This window comes from Phoenix dactylifera, unplaced genomic scaffold (assembly GCF_009389715.1).
Source record: "Phoenix dactylifera cultivar Barhee BC4 unplaced genomic scaffold, palm_55x_up_171113_PBpolish2nd_filt_p 000408F, whole genome shotgun sequence".
NCBI classification, from domain to species: domain Eukaryota; kingdom Viridiplantae; phylum Streptophyta; class Magnoliopsida; order Arecales; family Arecaceae; genus Phoenix; species Phoenix dactylifera.
The window spans coordinates 208,415-217,035 of NW_024067849.1; positions in this window are offsets into that span (position 1 = coordinate 208,415).

The window sequence follows — 8,621 nt, forward strand, 5'->3', positions numbered from 1 at the left end:
AACATTGCATAATTCTTTGGGCATATGGGTTAGCTTGAATCAAGTTTCTAGGATTGGGTTAGACCTAAGGTTAGAATCATACATGGACAAATAGAATAATTGATCAAATCTAATTAAGTAGTAACTAGATTAGGTCAAGAAAATTCTAGGTCAATTTATAATAGTTGTAGATAGATCAAGTCCATGTCTTTGATTAGACCAAGATGAAACTTGATTTAGGCTAAGAGGTGTAGCCCGAGTCATTTGAGTAATCAAATCGAAATTGTTTAACCAGTCAGTGTCTAAGGTAAGTTTGGCAGTTTTGACCGGTGGTTTTTAATTGGGAGCTACTCGCACTGATTCGTCTTTGTCGAGTTAATGGCATATCCCTTCCACCGATCTCACTTACCTGGCCGACATGGTCAATCACATTTTGATTAGATCACTTAATAATTCGAGTTCATTGCAGAGTTGGACGTGATGACATCAGATGTCATAACACTCTACTACGATAATAATGGCGCCATAGCTCTTGCTAAGGAGCCAAGGTCTCATCAGAAGTCCAAGCATATAGAGCGGCGCTTCCACCTCATACGCGACTATGTTGAGAAGAAGTATGTCGAAGTGCAGAGAGTAGACTCCGCGGACAACGTGGCGGACCCGTTCACTAAGCAGCTGAGTCAGCAAAAGACTGAAGCCCACCTTGAGAAGATGGGACTTAGATAACTAATTGGCTTTAGTGCAAGTAGGAGATTGTTAGATGTATGCCCTAGAAGCCAATTTGGCTGACACATTGTTAATTCTAGGACATAATTTTGTACTTGACTATTTATTATTGAATAAATAAAAGGCATCTTTTTCATTCATATTGTTTATGTGTCTATGAATCGTCCAAGAATTAATAAGATGATGATGCATATTCTTAAGAGTTAAGAATTTGAGCCATGCATCATTGATGATTAAATTCTAAATACTCCTGGTCAATGGATCATCACGAGGACGGTGATCGATCCGATGAGATCAGTGTACATATTGCTTTCCTTATGGATGGACGAGACTCGAGTCCACGGTGTGGCGATACTGAAGTAATAGTGCAGGTGCTTGTTAAAAATAAGGGTACTGAGCGTGACCAAGACAGGAAGTCACTTGGATGTCTATCCACTCGTCAGTGACTTGCTTGATGTTGCAGTATTGTGAATGGTCCTTTGACCTGCGGTGCTTCGGTTACTCACAGTGAGGTTATTATAGTTTGACTGCATGTATACATGGTCTCTAGACAAACGGGTCCATGCAGTGTAGATTGGCTGCAATAGGTTCACTGTAGGAGTAGGGTATGCACCTATATGGAATCTATCGACCTTGGTAGATAAGGAGAGATCCTATGAGATTTATAAGACTGAGTTAGTAAGACCTCGGCCGGGGCAGTATGCATAGTGGAGAAAGAGTTTTCCACTCTCGAACTTAAGTCCAATAAATTTTGACATATGACAGACGATGGGGTTTGACGAGTTGTCCATGACCTCCGTCCTGTAGGGATCCACGATAGTAGGACTGTATCATACGATAACTGCATCTAGAGGTTCATCATTCCATTCTACTGGGTAACCACTACATGCTGCTAGGTGTCACTGGTGGATGGTGAGACTCACAGAGAATATCTCGATGATCGATAAATCCTGATGAGTTGAGTTGGAACTGTTCCAACCCATTGAAAGAAGTTTTCAATGATATTGTGATAGAGATTGCAATATATCTCACTACCAGTCAGAATAGAACCTATGGGGTCACACACAGTAGAAGTATTGACCGATCCGATGGTTGAAACGTGATTATGAATCACAAGTAATCAATTCGATTGATAATAAATTAAAGAAGAAACAATGGAAATTAATTAATTGGACTTAAACAAGAATCCTACTTGGAGTAGGATTTCGGGAGTCCTAATTGGATTGGGACTAGGAATCCTACTTGGACTAGGATTGGAAGTCCTATTTGGAGAGGATTCCTACAATCCTAATTAGATCAGGATTTTGAATTCAATATGAATTCCTACTTAGAACAGGATTCCTAGAAGTCCTAATTAGATTAGGACTTCGGATTCAAATAAGAGTCCTAATTGGATTACGACTAAAATTAAATAAGTCCTAATTAGATTAGAATCTCCTAAGTCCTAATTAATCATTAACCTAATGAATCAAGATGACTCCTAATTGGGTTAGGATTGAAGAGTTCAATTGAGTCATGGTTCATTCAAGTTCTAATTGGATTAGGACTTGTATAAAACCCAAATTGGTTAAACCTTGGACTAAGCCTAATTAGATTAGGACTTAGCCACTAGAAGACCTCCTAATCCTCCTTAGAGGAGGACTAGGGTTAGCCAAGAGGGAGGGGCGTGCGCCCCTCCTCTTTTGCTTTGTTGGTGCGGCAACACAAGAGGGGCCGGCGCCCCTCTTGGTAAAGTATCAAGGGCTCCTAATTTGTAGGAGCCCTTCATGCTTTAAAAAGGGATGCGGGCGGCACCCTAGGGCTGATCATCGAAACCCTCTCCCTCTCCAAGCCGTGGCCACCCTTTCTCCCCTTGGTCTTCAGCCGCAAGCAAAGGAAAAGCAAAGGAAGTCTTGGCGGCATCCCTCCTCTCCCTCTCTTGGGTTCCAACGCAAGCAAGGGAAAAGGCTACAGGTCTAGCTTTTGGTTCTTCATCCAAGTTCCTCCTTCTTCTTCCTCCTTCCAAGCACAATCAAGGGTTGATTCAAAGGGAGGACGTCAGCCATTAAAAGAAGTCTCTGCAAGGGAGCTAGCACCCCGGGAAGACAAGGAAGCTTTGATCGGATCTCTACTTCGTGTGGATACCCGTAGAGGCCAGACGCGTGAACGGCTTCAAGCGAACCTTCATCCTAAACCATGAACTTCAGTTTGCGGTGATCATCTACCCACACAAGGTGAAGATCTAATCTTCATAATTAGTTTATAAGTTTTTAATTCTAATCTATCTACGAATGGTTATTGAACACCGTTCATAGGATGAGCGATTGATCCCGCTTATGCCTCTTCCGCTGCATCTGAAATTTTTTTTAAAATTTTCTGCGGCATGGGCGGGTTTCCAATAGTGGGTATTCATATTTTATTACATTTACAGACAACCTTTCTAGATATGGTTATGTCTATTTAATGAGACATAAATCTGAAGCATTTGAAATATTCAAATTGTATCATAATGAAGTAGAAAAATAAACTGGAAAGAGTATTAAAACTCTTCGATCAGATCGAGAAGGCGAATACCTTTCCAATGAGTTTTTGACATATCTAGAAAAGAACGGGATTCTCTCCCAATGGACTCCTCCTGGTACACCACAGTATAACGATGTATTAGAAAGAAGAAATCGAACCCTATTAGATATGGTTCGATCTATGATGGGGTTTACAAGTCTGCCTATATCCTTTTGGGGATATACACTTGAGTCAGCTTGTTACATTCTTAATAAGGTTCCAAGTAAGTCTGTAAATAAAATACCACATGAGACATGGACTGGACGTAAACCGATGCTCTCTCACCTTAGGGTTTGGGGGTGTCCGGCGTAGGTCAAACATTTGAAAATAGACAAACTTGAACCCAAGTCTGACAAATATTTCTTTGTCGGTTACCCTAAAGAGACTAAAGGATATTATTTCTACCTTGCTGAAGAATAAAAATTGTTCGTAAGCAATAGAGCTGTATTCTTAGAGAAGGAATTTCTTGGAGAAGGAAGTAGAAGCTCTAATGTTGAACTTAGGAAAGTTCAACATGTAGAAGATCTGACACCATCCACTGAACCAGTTATGTCTGAATTGATTAGATCAAATCCAGAACCTATTTTAGATGCACCATTAAGGCGATCAGGTAGAGTACCACATCAGCCGGACAGATACTATAGTTTCTTAATCCGGGATGGGGATCCTATTGAACTTGATGAAAACGATGAGGATCCGATCATCTATATGGATGCAATGCAGAGGTAGGACTCTAATAAATGGCTTGGAGCTATGCAATCCAAAATGGAATCCATGAAGATCAATGATGTATGGACATAAGTTGACCCACCCGAAGGAATTAAATCCAGAGGGTGTAAGTGGATTTTCAAAAGGAAACGGGGAGCAGACGATCAGGTTGAAACCTATAAAGCCCGTCTGGTTGCCAAGGGATATCGTCAACGTCATGGTATTGACTATGATGAGATGTTTTCTTCCATGGCAATGCTCAAGTCCATTCGGATTGTGCTTGCGATAGCAGCATATTTAGATTATGAAATTTGGCAAATGGATGTAAAGACCGCTTTTCTAAATTGAGATTTAGAAGATGAGGTGTATATGATGCAACCTGAAGGTTTTATATCTGCAGATGAGTCTAAGGTGTGCAAGCTTCAAAAATCCATTTATGGATTAAAGCAAGCTTCACGGAGTTGGAACATACGATTTGATAAGGTGATCAAATCTTATGGCTTCATTAAGAACGAAGAGGAACCTTGCATTTATAAATGGGCAAATGATTTATTTATTATATTTCTTATTTTCTATGTGGATAATATTCTTCTAATCGGAAATGACATTCCTGCATTACAAGAAATAAAGGTTTGGCTATCATCTCAATTTGCCATGAAGAATTTCAGAGAAGCATCTTATATCCTAGGGATGAAGATCTATAGAGATAGATCTAGAAGATTGCTTGGATTATCCCAATCCACATACATTGATACTATATTGAAGAGGTTCAGTATGATTAATTTCAAAAAAGGCTATCTTCTGATGGGCCATGGAATTAACCTCTCTAAGAGGGATTGTCCGACAACCCCTCATAAAAGAGAGAGTATGGATAGAATTTCATATGCTTCGGTAGTGGGATCTATAATATATGCCATGACATGTACTAGACCAGACGTGGCATACTCACTAGGAGTAGTGAGCAAATACCAATCTGATCCAGGTAGCAACCACTGGAAGGTTGTAAAAACCATCCTTAAATATTTGAGAAATACTAAAGACCAGTGGCTTGTCTACAGTGATTCTGACTTAAAACTTGAGGAATATACCGGTTCAAGTTTTCAGTCAGATCAAGATGATAGTAAGAGCATGTCGGGATATATCTTTACTCTTAAGGGTGGGGCCATCTGCTGGAAGAGTTCCAAGTAGCATACAGTGGTAGATTTTACATATGAAGCAGAATATATCGCAACATCTGATGCCGCCAAGGAAGCTGTATGGTTGCGGAAGTTCATCACCGAGCTTGGCGTGACACCCTCCATTGATGGTCCAGTTTCTGTATTTTGTGAAATACTGGAGCCATAGCTTAAGCAAGAGAACCCAAAGCACATCAATGGACCAAACATATTCGACGTTGCTACCACCTAGTTCGAGAGATTGTCGAACGAGGTGATATTGATCTTCAGAAGATTGACACAAAAGAAAATCTGGCTGACTCATTTACCAAAATCCTCGGCATCAAAGAGTTCAATGAGCACAAGTCGAAGATGGGTATTAGATACTGTGCCGATTGGCTTTAGGCTAAGTGGGAGCTGTTGGAAATTGTATCCTAAAAGTCAATCGTCAGAATATTGATGATTGAATTTTGTAAATGAATTGACAAATTAATAAAGTGTTATTTGGCATTATTCATCATTTCATCTTCAAATGAACTCTTATATGATGAAGTCTTTAGGAATTATGTTATGATAAAGGAGGATTTATCTTTGAGTCCTTAAACTTGTTCGCGACCAAATGATATGTTGTAACTAGGACGACAACATTATCAAGATTAGGTCGTTGTGTGACATATACGTTGGTTGTCCTCTTAACCAAGGAGTGTGGAGACACTGGTATGCCACACAGGTGAAGTGTAGGAGTACATTTCACTGAACGTGACCAATTCTGTAACGCTCTACTGTCAAGAGATGTTTCGAGTGGATATGGGTATAAGTTTGGCCCTCTGACCTGAGACCGCAACCTGTGACTAGCATGCAACTCACTATACTTTGGTACCGGACTACCTGAATTTCTAATTCAGTGACGGAATGTCACTGGGTGCAGTTAAGTACTTGCGTATCAGTTGTCAGTCGAAATGGAATTGACCCCTCCTGAAAATAGGAGATAATATCTTGTGATTAATTTAGCAAAACCTTGGCCAGGATAATCCAAGTGAGGAGTCACGGGATATCTAAAGTTAATCACATAATGGATGTACTAATTATAGGGTTGATAGTGAGTTCTAAGTCATCCTGGCATTAGGAGTCAAGGGGATTGAATTATACAGTAACCATAGTCCAGGATTCCAGAATATTTTCTTCGCATATATTCAGCCTATTCGGACGTTGGGTACCATTGCTAGATGGTCACATCGATTAGTATAGAAAGACGTTCCTATACTACCAGCTTAGGTTCGAACCTATGAGGTCACACGCATAGAAGTTTCTAGATTGATCAAATGACTAATTGATGATTAAGAATCATTCAGGGATAATTTGGTCAATTAGATTGACAAATTATCCTAAGCAAAAGTTGCATTAAAATAATTATTGAATTATTGGAGGATTAATTAGCAATTAGATTGCTAATGAACTCAATTTGATTGAGTAATTGGGCTTAGGTTGAACCAAATTGAATAGGATTCAATTTGGGCTGCATCAGGATTTGACCTAATTGGATTGGGTTCAACCCAAGTAGATTGAGCTTGACCCAATTGATGAAACTTGACCCAATTGGATTAGGCTTGATCCAAATCAATTAGAAGATCTTATTTGATGAGGATTATGAGTCCAAATAATCAGAATTGGATAAGGAGAAGAATTTCTAAATTTTAGGAACCCATCCTTATCTTCTTGGAGAAAAATGACACCTTGATTTATCCCCAATATTTTCCATGCTTGTCCTCTTTATTTTTGGCCAAAAATTGGCATGAGAAGAGAGGAGGCGTGGGGCTATATTTTCTATAAAAATGGTGCCTCAAATCTTCCTAAAAAGATTTAGATGAATTTCCTCATTTGTAGGGATTGCATGGCGCATGAAAAGGGTGATTTGCGTCTGAACTTTGGATGCATGAATTCTTATCTTTTAGGGATCCAAAATGCACAAAATTTAGATATGTTTATATCCTCTTAACTACCAAGTCACCAGAATTTTTTGGAGATTTTATCAGCCAAATTAATTGGGGGGGTCTTTTGTAGCTTGGCTAAATTATGTGTGAGGCATGGGGGGTCTTTTGGCTATAAAAGACCCCCATGCCTAGAGTTCAATATATACAATATTTAGATGTTTCAAAAAATTCTGAAAAAATTTCTTAAGGGCCTCCATCCCTTCTTCTCCTTCTTCCTTACATCCATCCTCCATCTCCTTGAAGAACAATCAAAAGATGAGTGTTTAGAAGGAGAAAGCTTCAGCCACTGCAGTGTTCCTGCGCGAGCTAGCACTTCCACGGAAAACGATCTACCTAGGGCTTCGCGTGTACTTCTCATAGAGGCCATTCATTTGCGTGGATGCGAAGTCAAGAATCAGATCCACAAGTTTCTTCCATCATAAAAGGTATTAATTCTATATTAATCTTTTATTTTGGAGTCAGGGTGTAGGTACGATTCTCCGAGGTTTTATCCTCCTTTGGAACTCCTCATAGAGTTATCTTCAGAATCCATTCGATGGATATTCGAAGATTAATCGGAATAGAGTGTTTACCTTTCAGATCTGATAGTTAATCATGCATAAAGTTTTAGCATCATTGTTTAAATGATTTCGGCATAATCCTATGTGTTCTTACAATGCTGATTTCTAGATTTGGTCTTGTAAATATGCACGAATTAAATTATTTGATTCGATTTTTTTGCTGCATTTTTGAAACTTAAAAAGAACTATGTATGGCTTGATCTCCCTTATGAAGGGGTACGTATGCAACCCGATCAGGTTCAGCTATGGTTTAAAAAAAAAAAAAATTTAGCATGCTTAACACCGAAGAACATAGGATCTACTTTCATAAATACGAATTGTTTAAAATGGAACCATCTGAAAATATTACTTTCACATTTACTAGATTTACTGATATCATTAATGGACTAAAGAGTCTTGAAAAAATATACTCTAACAGTGATCTTGTCAGAAAAATTCTTCGCTCACTACCACGTTCTTGGAAAGCCAAAGTGACGGCAGTACAAGAAGCCAAGGACCTCAGCATCCTTCCTCTAGAAGGGCTTCTCGGATCATTGATGACTCATGAACTTACCATGATCCAACACCTTGAGGATGAAGATCAGAAGAGAAAAGGAATAGCACTGAAGGCTTCTACCCAAAAGGAATGTAATGAGAGTAGTGATGAAGGAGAAGATGAGAATGAGGCTGATGATATTGCCCTCCTCGCAAAAAAATTCAGTAAGTTCATGAGGAGAAGGAAGATGAAATCAAAAGGTATCCTATAACAAGAGGTGAGGTAGAAAAGGATAAGGAGAAAGGGAAAGACCCCTTAGTGTGCTATGAGTGAAAGTGAATCCTAGGTTCTTCGGTGTTAAGCATACTGATTTTTTTTTTTTTTTTAAACCATGGCTGAACCTGATCGGGTTGCCTACGTACCCCTTCATAAGGGGGATCAAGCCATACGTAGTTCTTTTTAAGTTTCAAAAATACAGCGGAAAAAT